An 18,067-nucleotide genomic window follows, 5' to 3' on the forward strand; every position below is an offset into this window, starting at 1 on the left:
TTGAAGTGTGTGAAGGGATGCTGCTGGGATTGGAAGGTGATGACTCAAAGCAGTAAGTTTGATAAAACTTGACTTTGGTGCATACCCCTCCARGGACCCACAGGGGAGGGAAGGAGTTGCCCAAGGTGGTCTCTTGTGTGGATCATCTCCCACAGCTCTGATGTGGAGCGAGAGAGGGGGAGGGAGGAGCGAGACTCGGGCGCTTGGAAGGGAGCTGTGGTTGAAGCAGTGGCTTTGGACRCTGCCCGACTGGCTTCATTTTCCATCCCTGTGTAAGACAGTGTGACACGTCTCCTTAGCATTCAGGAAACACGTGGGGCGTGGTGCCTGAAAGCAGCTCTTTTGCTGCACTCCACTGTGACTAAAAACATCGGTGTTGCTGAGAGGGGAAGAGGCTCCCTTCCCTTGCTCTGCTGAGCCCATGCCATCCTCCAGGTCCATGTATCAGTGCTCATGGCCAGCCAGGCTCATGGGCCACAGCCTCGTTTGGCACCTCTTGGCAGCACCTGGTTATACTCCAAAAGCAAATGATTTTGGAAGCATTGTTGTTTGATTCCCAGAGGCAATGTGATCKTGTTGGACTGTTGGAGTTGGCTTCTGCTTGCCTGTGGAGCCAGTTTGCAGGTGATCTACCAGTTAATTTCATGGCTGATTGCAATATCTGTTGAAACTTTTATAGACCCCATTTAGTCCCTGGGACCAGGGCCCTGGTTATGCTGCAACCTAAAAGGCTCCATCGTCCAACTGGGACTTTCTCACTATCTGATTACAAGGGATAGAGACAAAGGCTGCTCTTGAATAATACATAAAATCTATTTAATATTAATCCTGTTGTAATATTTAATTCCAGAAACATATCTGGAAGCAAATATTAATGCATGAGGTTATTTGAAATTATTAAAACWATTTCTATTAAACTTAGTAGAACTGTTAACTATTATTATTTGAATTTACAATGGCTACTCTTGAAAATTATTGATATATTACCTAGTGTTACTTCATTGAGAAAGTTGCACTCATGTTCAACATTGAATTGTCTTTAGCTRCTGCCTCTAAAAAGTTCTTTGGCAGGGAAACCATAGGAAACCATGCGGAAAAGAGTTGAACACCTTAATTAWCAAATCACATCAGCTACTGCAATTAGAAGTATTTAATCAAGTGATAAAACAGGCCTGTTCAAATATTAGTTAGTGATTTTTCTTGCCACCCAGAGTTGAACTGATGAAACATCTGAATGTTGTTGCTGTGGTTGAACTGGAGAAACTTAAAAATCTGGACATGTCTGAACGTGCCCAATGCAAACTCTGGCAATCGCATTCAAATGCCAGAGCAGAAAATAGCACTGGGGCTTTTTCTTTCTTGCCTTTCTGGTTTTGAGCAACTAGTGGGAGGAAAAAATGTCTTCATCTGTAGGAAAACTTAAGCAAAAAAAAAAGCGAACATGTTGCCTTTAACCCTCTGACGACAAGTTTATAATTATACCTTCAATTATAGCTGTAGGAAGGACCCTCCATCTTTGCACCCTCCTGTCCTCAGTGTCGGTGCTTAGGGCTTTTCCATGTCTTTACGCACTGAGTGGGACTTGCARGAGGGGAGCAGGGCAGGTGGGATGGGAGCAAGGAGCATAGCTCCAGGGTTGGCAGTCACCAGCAGGGAGAAAGGAGAAAACTTAGTTCTGCTCTGTCTTCCACAGGGTATCTGGACCTTTTAAGGCTAAAGATAGCAAGATTAAAACTAGAAATATCCAAACTTTAAAAAAAGACTCAGAGAGATTTGGGGGAGGCATAGTCACTTAAAATCTCCGTAGCTATTTTTTGTTTTATCATATTTTGTCTATCTTAATCATGAATATTTGTCTGCTTAAATATAGGGAGCTTCTGTGTGATCAGCATTGCAAGTATTTCATTGGGATCTTTAAAACCTGCACAAATTCATGACAGAWTGCAGTCTCCATGGATTTACATGTGCAATCAACTTCCAGTTATTTAACTAGTGTCTTAGCAACTGCATCTTTTAGCAATACACATAGCAAATCACAGTTCCATTTAATAAAATGAACTTCTATTAATCACTTCCAAAGTCCATTTAAATAAGCATCATATATTCCTTAAAAGCAGGAGTATGTCATAAACGACTAGGTAATCATTGTGAATGCCTAATTCTGGGTAAAGCACAGTACAGGGCTTACAGTACATGTTTTAAGATATAACAATAAAAAGTTAATTGAAATACTTTTACAACGCTCCCATAATTCTTGACCTGCAGTATTTATTATAGACCCACAAACAGCAAATATCATATAAATTAGAGATTGAACATGCCTTTAATAACATAAATGGCAAGATTGTAATATGTTTTTATCCAGTATCCTTTAATGGATAATGAATTTATTTCCAGCAACATATTTTCTTATGACATATTAATATATCACTTCATTGACTGCCACATAGTTTGCAAATTAATTCAGCCTTGTTTCTTGTGTATTAAATAATACTTCGTATTATTTAGGGCTTGACTACACAGGCATTTAACTTGTTCCAAGCGAGGTAGGACTGACTTTAAATGATCCAAATTCACACAGTGYGTTTCTGTCTCATGAAGCATAATCACTGTGCTCTTATTTCTGTTGGACACACAGAAAGGACACACAGGAGGTTTTTTTGATGCACAGTAATATTCAATGTAGTTGCAAACGGTTTAGTTGTTTTCTAGTGCCTTCCCAACCTGTTTGCACCTATGTTAGCCAGTTTTACCTTGCTCTGCATTAGTACTTGYTTCCTAATTAGTATTAGCTTATATTAGGTGCTGCTTTGGTGCTTAATGGTGTAATGACCAGCCAGATTCAAGTCTCTTCAGAGTCACCACGAAGAGCAGAGCTGAGTGAGGAGATGTGTGGGGTGCATATGAGAATATCTTGCAGAATGCATGAGCTGCCATTAGCTATTCGTGCAAGCTCCTAATTAGACCGTGGAAGATAAGTACATTAATTAATGAAGCCATATTCCCCAGCCTCTGACAACATTGATGTTTGCCTGTTTGCAGGTATGTTCTCATGTTTTTATGCCATGTGTTATTTCTTCCATGTTGAAGATGGGCTTGAATGGATAAACCATGGTTCTGTCTTCTGGTTTGGATTTTGGGCCAGATTTGATGATTTGGAAGATTTCATTTGTGCATTAAAATATTTAGGTTAATTTTTCCTTTTGTGGTATTGCCCCATTCAGACATTGCTCAGCTGAARCACCATTCTTTAAAAGCTCCCCAGGAGGATGGGCCAGGCAAGTCCTAGCTTCACTGGTGGTGATTAAGGGTGGGAGTCACACTGGGAAAGAATGACTAACTGCTATGATTGAGACCTGACATTTCTCCTGGATGATGGATCTGTTATCTCCATAATGAGCATGTTTCAGTGAAATGACCCAATTTTAGAAGTTTAGAACATTTTCCTAAATTTAGTTAGCTTTTACAGGAAGCTTATGCCTACAAATCTGCAGGACTTTGGTAAAAGGATTTCTGAAGTGGGGGGGACTCAGTAAGAGCTACCTGGCAGTCCCCAAGGATGGAGATACAGAGGAGCATCCTGCAGGAGGAGTAGGATTTCCTGCTTGGAATCTATAAAGACCCATTAGATGAGTTGGTGCTGAAGGCAGGAGCAAGTCAGTGGTGGCAAAGGAGGATTCTGAGGAGGTCAGGGGCTGACAACGTGCTTCACAGAAAGGGAAGTTAATGCCAGATGAAGCCTCAAGTTGGTCTTTTGTCAGTAATTAATATGGTCATTACAACTAATAGTTTTTATGAGCTGGGAGAGCTGGCTCACTTGTGTAGGCTAATTGCACAATATTTAGCAATTTTTATGCTGATAGAGGTTAATAGTTGGACATCTCCCAGAATCCAGGGGATAACAAGAATACAAATGAGGGTCATAATCTAACTGGGTAGTAGATAACCATAGATCTTATAGAAGTATAGGAAACTAAAGGTATTTTTAACAGAGATAAGGTACCTTACATGATTTTAAATAGCTATGGTTTGTTATTTTCTGCAGCCACAAAAACACTTTACCTCAAACAAGTCTAACCTAAGTGGAACCTTAGCTGCTGTCTTCTGAAGAGCAGGTTTGGTCCCTGATTTYGGGAATGAGAGGTCACAGCTAACGCCCTCGGAAGAGGCAAGGAAGGTCCCACGGGCCTGTCGGAGCACAGACTGCTCCTGCCATGGTGCCTGGATCAGATCAGGGAGGGAAGGGGAGAGGCACTGCAGCCTGTGGCTGTTGCTGTGAGCAGAAGAGCCCCCCCAAATTGCCGTCAGTGCCACCTGACAACTGAGTGAGACCTCCCAAGCACACCTGTACTAATGAGGATCCCTCTCCATTCCCCACCTTTTTATCCTTTTTGTAAGGAGAGACGGGGGGGGGGGAGAAAGAAAGAAGAAAGAACATTCAGCTTATTCTCCAAAGTTCTCCTTTCTTTCCTAAGAATAAAGTCATTCATGATGTAGTAGTTTATTAAAGCAGTGAAGTAAGTTCTGTTCTAATATAAATTGGTCCTGCCCTATTAGCAATATAACTCCTATTTTCTCGTACTTTCGGGCTGTAAAAATTCTTTTTTTGTTTGTTTGTTTCATGAGAATTCTTATCGCCGTATGCTTAAAAAAAAAGAAGAAAAGGAACAAACCTTTATATTGTCTTGGCTTCAGGTTAACAGAGCAAACAAAAATTCATAATGGAACCTAATAAGGAAACTCTTTGTATTCTTTGTGTAGGTTAGATGTGTGGAAGGTAAGGAAAATCTTTGTGTAGGTTAGATGAACCTGAAGGTTCCTCTAAGTGAATTGATGCTTTCTGTCCTTTTCAACTCACCCGTCTGTTTTTTATGATGAATATAATTTTAATTATGTTGTCCATAATAATCAGTTGATCCAGAAATGTTCTGTCTGCAGATGCTYCTATTATTCTTACTCTAGGCGAGGTCTTAGTTTTGAAGACCCATGTTGTAGCAGGGCAGTTTGTTTGAGCCCAGCTTTAAGGCCACTGCACTACTAGGAAGTGCTGAGCCTTGAAATATTTTGTTTTGCTGCTAGGAGCTACGCGCCATTCCAGAAATGTCTGTGGTCCCTGGGTGCTGCAACAGCAGTGTTCCAGGTTCTGCCTGCTAGCCCACATTTTAAAGTGGTAAAACAACTCCCACGTTTTATTCAGAGTGAGTTTAAAGTTTTGTATTCAGAGTTTAAAGAATCCTTAACCTACCGTTGGATTTTTTTTTCCTATGATTTGATTCATTATGTTGCTGCATATATGACTGATTCATAGATCCTTCTGATCTGAATCGTGCTCTTTTCTATGTGCATTTGTCTTTCTGTAAGAAAATTTGAAGGCCTTAAAAATGTGTCTGGAAAGCACAGAAGCACAATATCTCTAGAAAAACAGTTAGAGGTGATTCCAGAGAGATTTGAAGGAGCAAAGCAGTTGCTTTTCCATTTTATTTCTCTGAAATTCTTAAGTGTTTGTGTATTGCAGTTGAATATTTTGTATTGTGTACAGAGTATCAGTTTTGAAAAAAGCAGTGTGTGTGTGTGATGGTGACAGAATCACTGCCAGATTTAAAAATAAACCCAGCAGCGGCAGCAGCAAAACGCTCTCCCTTGCAATTTGTCTCCCTACCCTGGCATTCCTTGTGTATTGTCAGTTATCATCCTTCACAACTAGATAACTATAAAGTGGATTTTATGAGARCCTAATGTGATTCTGCAGGCACTGACAACCCTGTGGCGTACGTCCCGCAGCCCGCTCGCCGCGCGGCCCGGGGAGCTGCACTAAGCTCTGTGGCAGCTTTCCCCAGTCTCCTTACGTGACCTTGCGCAAGGCCAAGAATGTCTGAGGTCAGAGGGAACATAAATATTCATTTCTACATGACTCATTCCCAGTACTTCAYTAGGCAAATTCTAGAATAATTCTAGTTAACCAGCACTGAAAACATTTTGGACATTGATCATTAATGTTTTGTGTGTTGGCTTGGCAAAACCATTTTTTCCCCACGCTTTTGCTACCAGAAAACAAAACTTTGATCAGAGTGCCCTCTACAGAAAGCGCAGTCCTCTTTAGTTTTCTTGTTTTGATACCTAGAGTTTATTGTTGGTRATAAACAAGAATTGATGAGAGATGTGTCACAGTAACAAACTCATCTGCAGCTTCCAGGGGTGGGGAAGGAAGACTAGTAGTTATTTTCCAAAGTATTTGAAGTACCTGTTTTGGAGGAAATGTTTTTAAGAGGGCATCCCCYGCAGGAAATGTCCTTAAAATGCAGCTACTTGGCTGTTCCTGTGGCTGGAATAGCCATGAAGACCTGTGGGCCCTGCTTGTTGCGATACCCCAATGCTRTATGCTCCTCGGGTTAACAGTTTTCCATTGGAGAATGCCAATGCAGGCAAATGTACAAAAGTGCAAGTTTTTGTGGGACTTGGTAAATCTGTGGAAGGAGAGAATACAGTTTCTGATAGTAGACACATTTTCCTGATACTTATGGATGATTTGGGAAACATTTGTCTAAAAATGAATCATTTGATGTGAAAAAAAAAAATTAAAAACTATATAACTTCTTAATTTCTTTTTTTTTTTTTTTTTGGTGGTAAAATGTCAAAAATGCAACTTTCTGACTTGCTCCCAATGTTTTCCCTACAGACTACCTGTTTTTATGGCATGCTCGAGGATTCCCAGTCCCCCCAGCTCAAAAGGGGCAGGAAGTTTCTCAGAGTTTGTTGCCTTTCCTATTTTCTTTGGCCTGGGAGCCGTGTAAGCGTGTTTAAGGCATGCCAGATTCCGGCTTCACCAGAAATACTTACCCAAAAAGCATCAGAGAAAGCATTTAATATTTTCATTATGAATGTGGCCARTTTGAAAGTTTTGAGAAATTGCATTGTTCAGTTGAGTTCTTTTATTTATTGGGGGAAGGGGAAGGTTGTTTCTTTCCCACACAAATGGAAATACTCCGTGGTCAAATCTCTGAGCCTGCAATTATGCAAATGCAGGATTTCTCATGAGCTCATCAGCCGGGGCAGAATAAACTGAGCTGAAATAGATGACCTTCCTTCAGACAGCCCATAAACCATTCTGCAGGGATTTTCATCTGTGGAGACTCAGGCTGAGTAAAAGCACAGAGTATCTTCTCAATGATCGGAGTCGTTTCCGTATTTTAAAAACGAAAGTTGTTATTGTTAGAAAATTTGGTCAAACTGCATGAAAGATTGTTTGGATGTTTGGAGCTCTGTTTCTTTAGGCCTAATTAAGAGGTCCTTTTGGTGCCATGCTGAGCATCCTCAATCCGCATTCAATTAAGTTGTAGCTGATGGTATTTGGCAACCAAAATGAAGACTGCAGAGATTCTGTATCTGTTGAATAATACGTTTTTTTTCCCCTCCCATGCACTGTAGTTATGAAAACAGGACACCATAACATTTTAGGTAACATTGTTTTTATTCAATAAGGGAGTTTTTGAACTACATTTATGAAAGATTTAGATGAATATATAATTCAGTGTAATCTTACTAATCTTACAAAAACTCCTTTTTTTAAGGACAGCCTGGCTGCTTGACTTATATTTTCTTTGAAAGACGACTTCATTTTTTGGAAGCTCACTGTTATTTTCACAGATTTTCACAGTATATTTCTAGGCATGGGCCCATTTCACCACCCGTGTTCCTAGATTGATTTGTTTTAGAACCAGTATTATAAGCATATAGAGGAGAAATCTAAGGTCAAGTTTAAATGGAAGGATGGTACTGTTCTTCCAGGAACTATAAGACATTACAGCAGTGGAAACAGAGCCAAATGGCCTCCTTATAGTTGATCTTCTACATGTAGCTAAATCTGCTACAGATTTCTTAAATCATGTTCCCACACTGTATCCCTATCATAAATTTTTTCTTATAGCACGTTTACTGTATGAGGGATGTATTTTGCAGAAGTGGGCTCTTTCTGTCTTTCAGATTAAAAATAATTCCTGGTATCTCATGGAGGGCTCAGTTGCAACGACGCCTGTTTATTCATAAGTCTAAATTCCTGCTTCTTTTTATGGTTAGGCTTGTAGCTATAATATGACAACAGCAAAAATATTACAAAGCATCRTTTTAATGCTTGCAAAATCAGCCCTTTTTTCTTTTGTTTCTTCTGAGAATGCTGGGCAAATAAGTCATTTTTAAAATACATTATAATTAAGTGGCCAAGTTTCGTAATGTCCCTGCCTACTTATCTTTTAGTCAAATAAATAGAACCTGGAATTATATATATCTTGCAGTTGGGCATTAGAAAAATTATATATGCAAAATCTGGACATAAGAGTTGGGACAGTAAATAGAGGAAGAAGAAAATATTCTCATAATTTAGCTCAAAACATCAACCTTCATACTACCATTGTGAGTCCTAAGGCATAAGTTATACTAAATAAGAGATTTCTTCAGGAAAACCTCTTTTCGCTCTGAGCATGCAAGGAGAATTCCAGGGAGGTGTCCTTCTCTGTTGATTTTCAAGGATATATCTTTTCTGACATATTTAAGAATTTAGAGCCTGGAACACCTGAGTCTTTTTAGATTTTTGCTTTTAACTTTGTAATAATGTAGGATGGAAGCAAACATGCACTGAGTTAAAAGCATCTATTCATATTTAACATATTTTTCTTTTTGACTGGGACTATTTTCTAATGACATTAAAATGACCTTTGTCTTATGGTTTTCTCTTTTTCCTTCCCTGAATACTTGAAAATATCAGCTCAGAAGACATCATATTTTTCCCCATAATTTAAATTAAATCTAAATAATATATAAGTAGTTTTATATTTACCTTTTAAATTAAAGTTATATTCTTGGCAGCAGGAATTAAGGAGCTGGCTGCTGGAAAGAAAAAAAAAACAAAACCCAGCTTCTTCCTTCCCTTGTTTTGTCCTAGCTCCTTCCTTCCTGTGCCAACAATCACAATTTCTTCTTCAAAGGGAACATGCCTTGAGTCAGAAAAGCCTGACTTTTCAGTTTTTCTCTAGCCGTGAGCAAGCTGCAGCACATCGAGCARTTCTCCTGCTTGCTGGACTCCTTAGGAAGCTTCTGAGACGCTATGATGTGTGCCAACACGGTTCCCTAAATTGCATCCTCACTAGTCTAAGCAAGAGAGAATCCATTGAAACGTTTTCTTTTGTTGATCTTTCAGAATTTTGGAATCAATTTAGAATTGAAAGACCAGCATAACTAGTTTCCTTTTTGCAAAAACTAAGAATGGTATGATCCAAATACGTAGAATTCATTGCATAGATGCAGATCAGTTCCATACATGCAGCAGGTTAATATACCTGCTAAGTGTCAGACTTACGGTTCATAGTTCTGTGTGGCATGTATGGTGAGTCTGCCTACTCTCCAAACAGGCAGGAATTCACAAATAATTGGAGCAGGATCATGCTTTATCATGAAAATTCCCAGGATTGGCAGGCCTGTATAATTTGCAATTAAAGCTGATGTCTCCCTCTTTCTCCCTTCCTCTTAGGTACCCCAAAGATGTGAGCCTGGACCTTAACCTCATGAACATCCTCTGCAGGCCTAAAGCACCGATGTGATGGTAGGACTGGAGCCATGGGTTGTCTTCCTAAGGCAGCTTTGTCAAATCACAGATCATTGTACTGCTCATCTTTTACTGGAGGGGAGGATAAAATCCGCCCATTTCCCTCTTACTTTTTTTTTTTTTTTTTTTTTTTTTGTAATTTTAGGCATTATCTTTGAGTCAATGTCACGAACTAAATTAAAGAGCAAAGAAAGATGAGGAATACCTACAATATTTACAGAAATAGGAAAGAAAGATGAGGAATAGCTACAATATTTGCATATGTGAATAGTTAATTGGGAAGGTAACTTTTTTCCTGCCCCTGACTTTTAATTTAGTTGTTAAATTTTATTCACTTCTGGGTTTGAAGTATCTGAGTTGCACACAATGGGAACTTTACAGATTCATAAGGCAGCCAGATGATTACTGGTTAAAACATAGACACAAAATTCTTTCTCATTCCTGAAAGACAGGATTCTTCTTCCCCAGTTTAAATGTCAGRTCCTTTTTTTCCTGCTTTTTTGGGTCACAAATAGTGATTTAAAAAAAAAAAAAAGTTGTAAGCTAGGTTAGGTATGAAGTTTCTTCCTTTTCTGCTTTTCATATCAACATGAACCTCTGACAATATCAATTTGGATGCGAAGGGGAGTGGGATTTGGACTTGCACTAGCGGCACAGACGGTGTGTGTCGAGCTGAGGAAGTGCACACAGGGATGCCTGGCAGCCGCTCGCGCTCTCACGCGCTCCTTAACCCAAAATGAAATGATCTAGGGATGTTCCTTTTCAAGACATAGGTAGACAAAGACAAAGCAAAAAGTGAAAATTATGGTAGAAATGTGTGGGCTGGCTGGCAGGAAATAAACAGAAATGCTGATTTTTACATTTTCTAGTTCTCTGACTCTTTTTGCACCCAGCACTGGACAACTTGCTGGGAAAATGGGATTGCTAGCACTAATGAGTCAAATATTTGTGAGGAATGCCAATTATATAACCACTCAGAGGCTGAAAGAGCACATTTCTTTCAACTGTGCTGCAGAGATGGGTTGGTTAAACAATAATAGTAATTAGTATAATTTGCTAAAAAATAGCATTCATCCACTAGTGCATTTCAGATCAGCAGAAGTTTGAAATAGGCATTGCAGCATTACCCTACAATCACAAGCCTCTAAATAAATAGTAAACAACTGTATTCCACTTTTGATAAGTTGGAAAGCCAAAGCAGAAAACCATGGAGCTGGCCACACTCTTAACTGCTGAAGGCAGTTGCAGAGAAACAAGGCAGGACCCGTGTCTTATTATTTGTGCTGTGGCAATGCTCAGCAGCTCTGCTCCTGGGACAGCTCTCCCACTGAAAACACATTAGAAATATGAGTAATATTATGTGATGCACAGAATAAGTGAATAGTTCTCAGCACACTTAAATAAACATTTCTTTGAAAATTTGAGTCTTAGAGGGGCAGCTGATGGCAGGAAGCTATTTTTCCTATCAACTTGCTTTATTTTATTCTCTACATACAGGCTACTATAGCTTATGACATATGGTCCACTTAAATTAGTCAGGCAGTAGAAACCTTGCTCATTCTTCTCCGTGTGTGAAGCCAAGATGCCTATTAATAGGAAAAGCCTTGCCCTGGAAGAATGTGCATGCAGCAGTCAGTCTCTGCATGGAGGAAATGAAGGATATGATACTATTGGGAATAAAATGAGTTTCTTATGTATTACAGCTAGAACCACTCTAACCTAATACTGTTCTGAACAAAGTGGAAAAGTGCTGGTAAATCTGTATGTTTAGGAGGTGGTATGCATAATGACTTGATGTCTGTATTATCCAGCACGCTGACTTTCCAATGTCATCTCCAAGTCTTTATGGACAACCTCTGTCATGCTACCAGAGCCCAGAGAGGGGCATAAACCAAGACCACCAGCTAAGACGTTATGTAATRTGCCGTGGGTATAAACATGCCATCACATATTGAATATAAATGGAAAGCTTTATCCAAAGCTAAAAAAGATGCATATAAAAAGTGTTAAATATGTCATTTTTTCTTTTACAAGGCTAGAAATTTTGTAAGAATGTTGCACTGAGCATACTAACATAAAACAATCTCATTAGAAATGTCCATTTTGCTACACCCATGCTTTGGTGTGAGATTCCAAGAAGAATCATTAAAAATAATTGTCTGTATCAAGTGAGTTATAGGCCTCACTCTCTGATGATTATTATGCAAGAATTAATATAAATGTAAATTTTCACCAGCCTCAGTTGTTACTGCAATATCCATTCCTCTGATTTTGACAAATGCAATTTTGCGAGCACGATCCTATACAGTAAAGCACTGCAGAGATCATTTTCCTAGACCATCACTTTGACTGTCAAATATAACACTTCTATCAGATATAAGCAGCTTGTCTTCACTTTCAAAGCCCTTCATAGCTTCACCTCATCCTACCTATCATCTCTTATTCAGGATGAAGAGATCACTTCTTTCCCTGATTAGCACCTGATGCCAGCCTCCTCCATCTACTTCTTGGATTTTCAGTCACTCAGATTCAGGCTTTATTTCATGTCATTCCTTACATTTGGAAAGTGCTACTTTAGACATCTGCAAAGCTACCTCATTTTTTTCCTTCTAATCCTGTCTGTGAGGTTCCATTGCTACTATGTCTTCAAAAGAAGTTTCAGAGTTGGGTCTGAATTTGTCTAGTTTTGATGAATTCCCAAGGAAAATGTCTGGGTCGGATTCAAATGSAGCGTTCCCGAAAATGGGAAGATTTGGTGCTTCTTGCTCAAAGCCAGCCTCTGTCCGACTCTATACAAGAGGCTGTTGTCTTGCAACCTTTGGCCTATTGAGGGCCARTATTTGTTCTTCTTGGAGACAGAATGGGAGGAACTTAAGGGCAGTCCACCTGGCCTGTAGTAACAACTGTGGTGGGCCCTGACATTTCTGTAGCAAGATGATGTTCCAGGAGGTTGTATCTCAACGGTCACTTGGTCTTTTCTTTCATTGTGAAAGGTGACTGATAGAAAAGATAGGATACAGACATTTGAAATCATCTCACGTAAGTGAGGAWAGACTGGCTGGCCATTTCTGTGGGAATTTGTATTGTCCCTGAGTTGCCCAAATATCTGCCATGGAATGAATGAGTAGGCCGTATACCCTTCTGCTGGGTCATCAACTTAGCTGAGTCTATTTTTCTTTGAAGCAATTAAATTTGTAGCCTGTAGCCTTGAAACATGCCTGTGTGTCGTGTTGTGTTTATTTTCTAATCCCTAGTGGCAATGACTCAAGACCAAGTCATCACTTTGCAGGAATTACCTATGAAGGAAAGTGGAAACTCCGTGGTGTCTCTCTGGCATCTTTCCTTCCAGATGGTGCCTCCGTAGCTCTTCCGAAGAGGCTTGTGAAGAGCCAAGCTTGTAAGTGCTTCCGCTGATTTTGTTCTAAGCCGCTCTAATTTGGGTGAAGGTTTATTTTGGGCTGCTTGACAGATGGGGATCCCTGCCTTTTTCCCCTCAGGTGACCTGCCTTGTGCACAGCTCCCAGCCACTAGATAACTCTCATGGATCTTGAAGAGACAGGCCCCGGGTTTCCTTAGACTTCTCCCCTACTTCTCTTTGGCCTCCTACAGATGGTCAGTGGGGTTTTCAATCTGCCACCATTTCCAACTGCAAAATGACCAACGTGCTCCTCAGTTACCCTGCATGAGGATGTTAATGGAAGCATCTAGGCCCCTGTGTTACTGCAGAGCATTTCGTTGGTCTTATGTTTCTGACTGAAATCTTTAGAAAAAAGCTTATGATTCTGAAGTGATTAAAATCACTTTTAGAGAAGTTGTGACCAGATCCAATTTCAGATCCTTTAAAATAGGGGGAAAAAAAAACACTTTTAAACAATCTTTAATGTCACATTTTTGTAATTTATCGGTGGATCTTTACTCTTAGAAAGTTCTGCAGTGATTTCTCCAAGGCACCCAAAGGATGTAGATGGCAAGCCAAGGTCTTGTTGCAACTTCAGTCTAAAAACACCCACAAAGCTGTACAGATTTCCCAAAATAAAAAGTAAAATCACTCCCAGGCTGAGCTTTTTTGCCAAGTTTCAGCATAAAAAAATATTTTTGTAGCCAAGTTATAAATCTCTGAAAATAAGAGTTTATGTGGAAATACTGATACGTMCTTAGTTATAGCGCTACTAATGGCTGTAGCACTCAACAATGATTCGATGCTAAGGCTATTAATCCCAAAGCAAACTTTCTCGGAAGAAGTTGAACTTTAGAGGTCAATGAGATCCCAGAGGAAGTTGGATTGAAAACTGAGAAAAGCTGTTCTTGTCCATGTAAATCAATTGTTATTGTTTTCCCGTCTGAGAAAATTTTAATGCAAAGACTAAGGATTTACAAACAGGAAAAAGGAGAACTTCAGAAATTCTTGTAAGAGGTGGTGATTCATAGCATTGTTATTCTTTTAGATAATGCTGTTTTCAAACCTTGTCCTGAAGCAAAATCCTGAAGCAAAACTGAAGGACTAAGTGGCTCATTCGTGAGCCCTTGTTTTAAGTTTAAGTTTAAGTTTATGGTCAGATTTACAAGGAGAACTAGCTACAAATTGTCTTCTGTAAGAAGTAAACCTCAAAGCGCAGTGGGGAACAGAGAATAAGCAAGAAAATTTGTCAATMTCAAAATCCCACTGTGTTTGTTTCTTAGTTTAAGAAATGGAAGTTTCAGAAACAAAAATAACAGACAAGCTTTTCTGTCAATTAAAATAACAAGGATGGAAGTATTTTGATATTTGTCTCCCTTTACTGAATTCCTGCAACTAAATAACTTACTAGCAATTGAGTTGTCTGTGGGTGGGCTTATAATTATTAATTAATCGCAACCAGCAATTAGTGTGTCTCAGTGCATTTTCTGTATTTTGTATTCTTGTTCATGTTATTCCAAAAAAAGCTTTAGAATTTAAAAAAAAAAAAAAAAAAGAAAAGAAAAGAAAAATAAAAAAACCTGCTGAGGGGAAAAAAAAATATCATACTCACAAGTCTAGTCTGGTAGCTGGGTCTTCCTGATGTTAAGGACTTTGTCTTTCTGGTGTTATTCATTTTTAGAAAGTAGAACACACAATGAAGAAATGGTTATTTGAACACAAAGGAAATAAATTTTGCAAGACTGATGCAGACACAAATGACAGAAATTCCTCTCAATTCCTCTGTACAGGATTTACTTCATAGAATTACRTCATTTGAACAATCAAATGAAACCTTTCAGTTACTTTGAATCAAACTTTATAGCTACACTTTTACCATTGGAAATTTTGAAATTTTAACCTTTTTCCTCAATGGAAGAAAACAGATTTTAGTGTGTCAGATTTTCCCTGAGTGGAAACACAGCTTTGCTTTTCCACTAAAGCCACCAATCAAACTGCCCAAGATGGCTCATGGCTTAGCTGCCTTCCAGAGAACATATTTTCAGTCACAAAAAAAGTCCAGAATGATGCAAAGCCTCCACATGGTTGTACAGTAGCTACGGCAGCCCAAAGACCTGCTTTAAACCTTGAACTTCTTTAGGTTTCTGTAACTGAATCTTTCCATCAATAAAAGGGGGATAATAGCTGCTGCTTTTAAAAGCGCTGTCCTTTTTTTTTTTTTTTTTTTTTTGCACACTATTTTACATTATCTACAGAGCTGATCCTGTAGATTTGGGTTTTTTTTCAGTTTCTGGAAGCAGAACCATCAGAGAAGCAGACTGCCGTTATGTGGAGGATGCACGTACTAAACCTGCTGATGACCACAAAGTGTGCGCGTCTGATCTATGTTTGACACACAACTTTGTAACTGTATTTTTTAATATCTGAAGTGGAGGAAAATAGAGAAGACTTTTAAGAATGGTTCGCAGCCTTATCATGTGTCAACTGTCATTATCAACTTAAATAACTGATAATATCTATGTGAACATAGAAACTACCAACACTGTCTTACCACTGTCTCAACATTGATCCTAATATTTAAGTACCTCAACTGATACCAGTAGTTTTTTGGTTTTGTTTTACTTTTTTTACCACTGCTTCTCCTAACATAGCTGATACCCGACYAGCAAAAATAATTAACAATTTGAAGTAAAATTATGAATATATTTCTTTGCAATTAAGTGAACAAGCAGCACAAAGAACCATTATCTATAAGGAAGTGAGTATTTTGTGGTATCTCTTAGTAAATCTCAATTTAAGTAACAGGGAAGAGAGTTATGTTCACATTGCATGTTCATGGCCATACAGCTTGGTTGCTAACTTTATTGCACACCCAGGRCTCATCTGTGACTAGTGCTTGGATGCCACAGTGTGTTCAGCATCTGAGAGTCTGGCTTCCATACTCACCTATGCCAAGAAACCTCTCGGGAACTCTTCTTCTTTTTCCTTAAAAAAATAATAATTTTGTACCATTATTTTGTTTTTTAGTACTTAAAATCATCGCAGAGCTGGATCATTCCACTCTCTATGTTGGCAGAGCTCAGGCAGCGCAGGGGCAAACAGAAATCTAAGAGGTGAGGACTCAAAAAAGCAGCTAAAGGTAGGAAAAATGTATATATCTGAGAGCTAGAGGGGAACATGGCATATACAAATGAAAATAAGTTTAAGCTAATCTTCAAAACTTTGTGACCAAGACAGTATAGAGGAGAAGCAGGAAGCCCCTAACACTATAAAGACTAATGTGATGTATTGATCCAAACTAGTATTGGAAGAGCCATGCCACAAGAGCTTAAAATTTCTCAGAGACTACGTTTAATGTTTTGCTCACCAGGAATATCTTTGATCGTCTGACTTTCATTTTATTAAAAAATAAACAGAATTGCTTGGGAAAAAAAACTTGTTTTACTAGCAGAATCCGTATGAGGGGTTGTCAGAATCTCTGTTTTCAGAAAGATGGACTTCTGTCTGAAAGATTAGAGAATGCTCTTTTCCAACCATAATTTCAAAATCAGAAGATATACATTTTTGACATTTTCTGTTTGTAGTCAGAATCTCTGTGGCTAATATTTATCGTGAGTTTTGTGCTGAGAGAAGAGGTGACAAAATCGTTAAAACTGCTATTGCAACACAAGAAAATACAGCAGTCTAATATGAACCCATTTGAATATCTTTATTGTGTGTGGGKTTTTTTTTCCCTTCTTCAGAGCGGAGCAATAGCATAATACCCAGCTGCATGATAATATTGGCAAGCAAGGCCATGAATTTCAACTGCAAACCCTAAACACTGAATGTGCTGTGCTTTTTAAAGAAATCCCCTTTTGTATGAGATATGTAATACCCTTTTGTGCTGGAGTGGTTTGCATAATAATAGTTTTCTYTAGTTATTCGTTGTCATGTGATGGAGCTGAAAAGTGAGCTAGGCAGTAACAGCATGAAAGACAATTTCCCATTTTTCTCTAATTTTTCTGAGACATTTTTGTATTTTAAAATGTAAATTCTTCTAGCTATCTTCAGAGAAGATATCCATTTATTAACATTTCAGGTCTAATTGCTACTCTTCTTAATATTCACCTTCCTATTGGAGCTTTTTTTTGCCCTCTCTGAAGAAACAGCAACATTTGCACTCAGGAGGAACCTCAAGTATCTTAAAATAATTGGACAAATGATAATATGATCATCTGATATAAGTCAGCATAACTCCATTCAGAGATATTGACACCACACTTAAAACCTTATGGATATAACAAATTCATTACAAATGCCAAGCAAAATTTGTATTATAAATATTTACATTATTAATTGTATAACTTAAAAGAGTTGGACATATATTACACTGTGCCACTGAGATTCAACACCTAGCATACATGTGGGAACATGTATAAATTAAAATTTTAAGAGTCTCTGATGAGGTTTTTCATGTATAATTTTTAAGATTCCTCCTGGGCTCTTCTATAGGTTTTGGTCTCGCCCATAAGTAAGGAATATTTTCAAAGAAGATATAATTACATTGAAATGGAGCTCACTCTTACTCCCAGGCAAAACTGTAGAGCAGAACTGCAGCCAGGGGAAGTTCCTCCAGTAAAGTTCAATAACCTGGGTCAACTGAGTGGAATATTTGGCATTATTCTGACTGATGCTATCAGATTATTTTTTCCTTTGAAATCACTGGAATTATGCCAAGTTATACTAGTTGTGAAGTTGGCCCTAAAACTGCAAGTGGTTTTCAACCTCTGGCCTGCAACCACTGCAGGGAACTATTTCCACGCACTCCTTGAAAAGTAACTAAGAAAGTGAAGCTATTACTATTTAGCTTGAGTTCACAGAGTGAAAGGAGGGCTCATAATTTTAATGGAAAGCATTTAAAGGTTTACAATTGAGAAAGGTCAAAAACAACTGGACTGGATTAGTCCAGGAAAGGCCACAAGTCCAATTGATGCATTCTGATAATTAATACATTATGAGATCTAGCATTGCAATGGATACTGAGGCAAAAAGGAATCCCCCAGCGCTCTGCAGTCTTTTTATAGCCCCTTAGG

General features: G+C 38.6%; 1 long non-coding RNA gene across 1 annotated transcript; it reads left to right on the forward strand.

Moving 5' to 3' along the window:
• The first annotated feature begins 2 nt into the window (after positions 1 to 2).
• LOC112951244 lies at positions 3 to 16,361 on the forward strand. The gene is made up of 4 exons (XR_003250163.1): positions 3 to 52; positions 9,521 to 9,592; positions 12,850 to 12,992; positions 16,020 to 16,361. It is a non-coding gene; the product is annotated as an uncharacterized LOC112951244 (long non-coding RNA).
• Positions 16,362 to 18,067: the final 1,706 nt, after the last annotated feature.

This window comes from Nothoprocta perdicaria, unplaced genomic scaffold (assembly GCF_003342845.1).
Source record: "Nothoprocta perdicaria isolate Ctin4 unplaced genomic scaffold, notPer1 scaffold_34, whole genome shotgun sequence".
Lineage (NCBI taxonomy): Eukaryota > Metazoa > Chordata > Aves > Tinamiformes > Tinamidae > Nothoprocta > Nothoprocta perdicaria.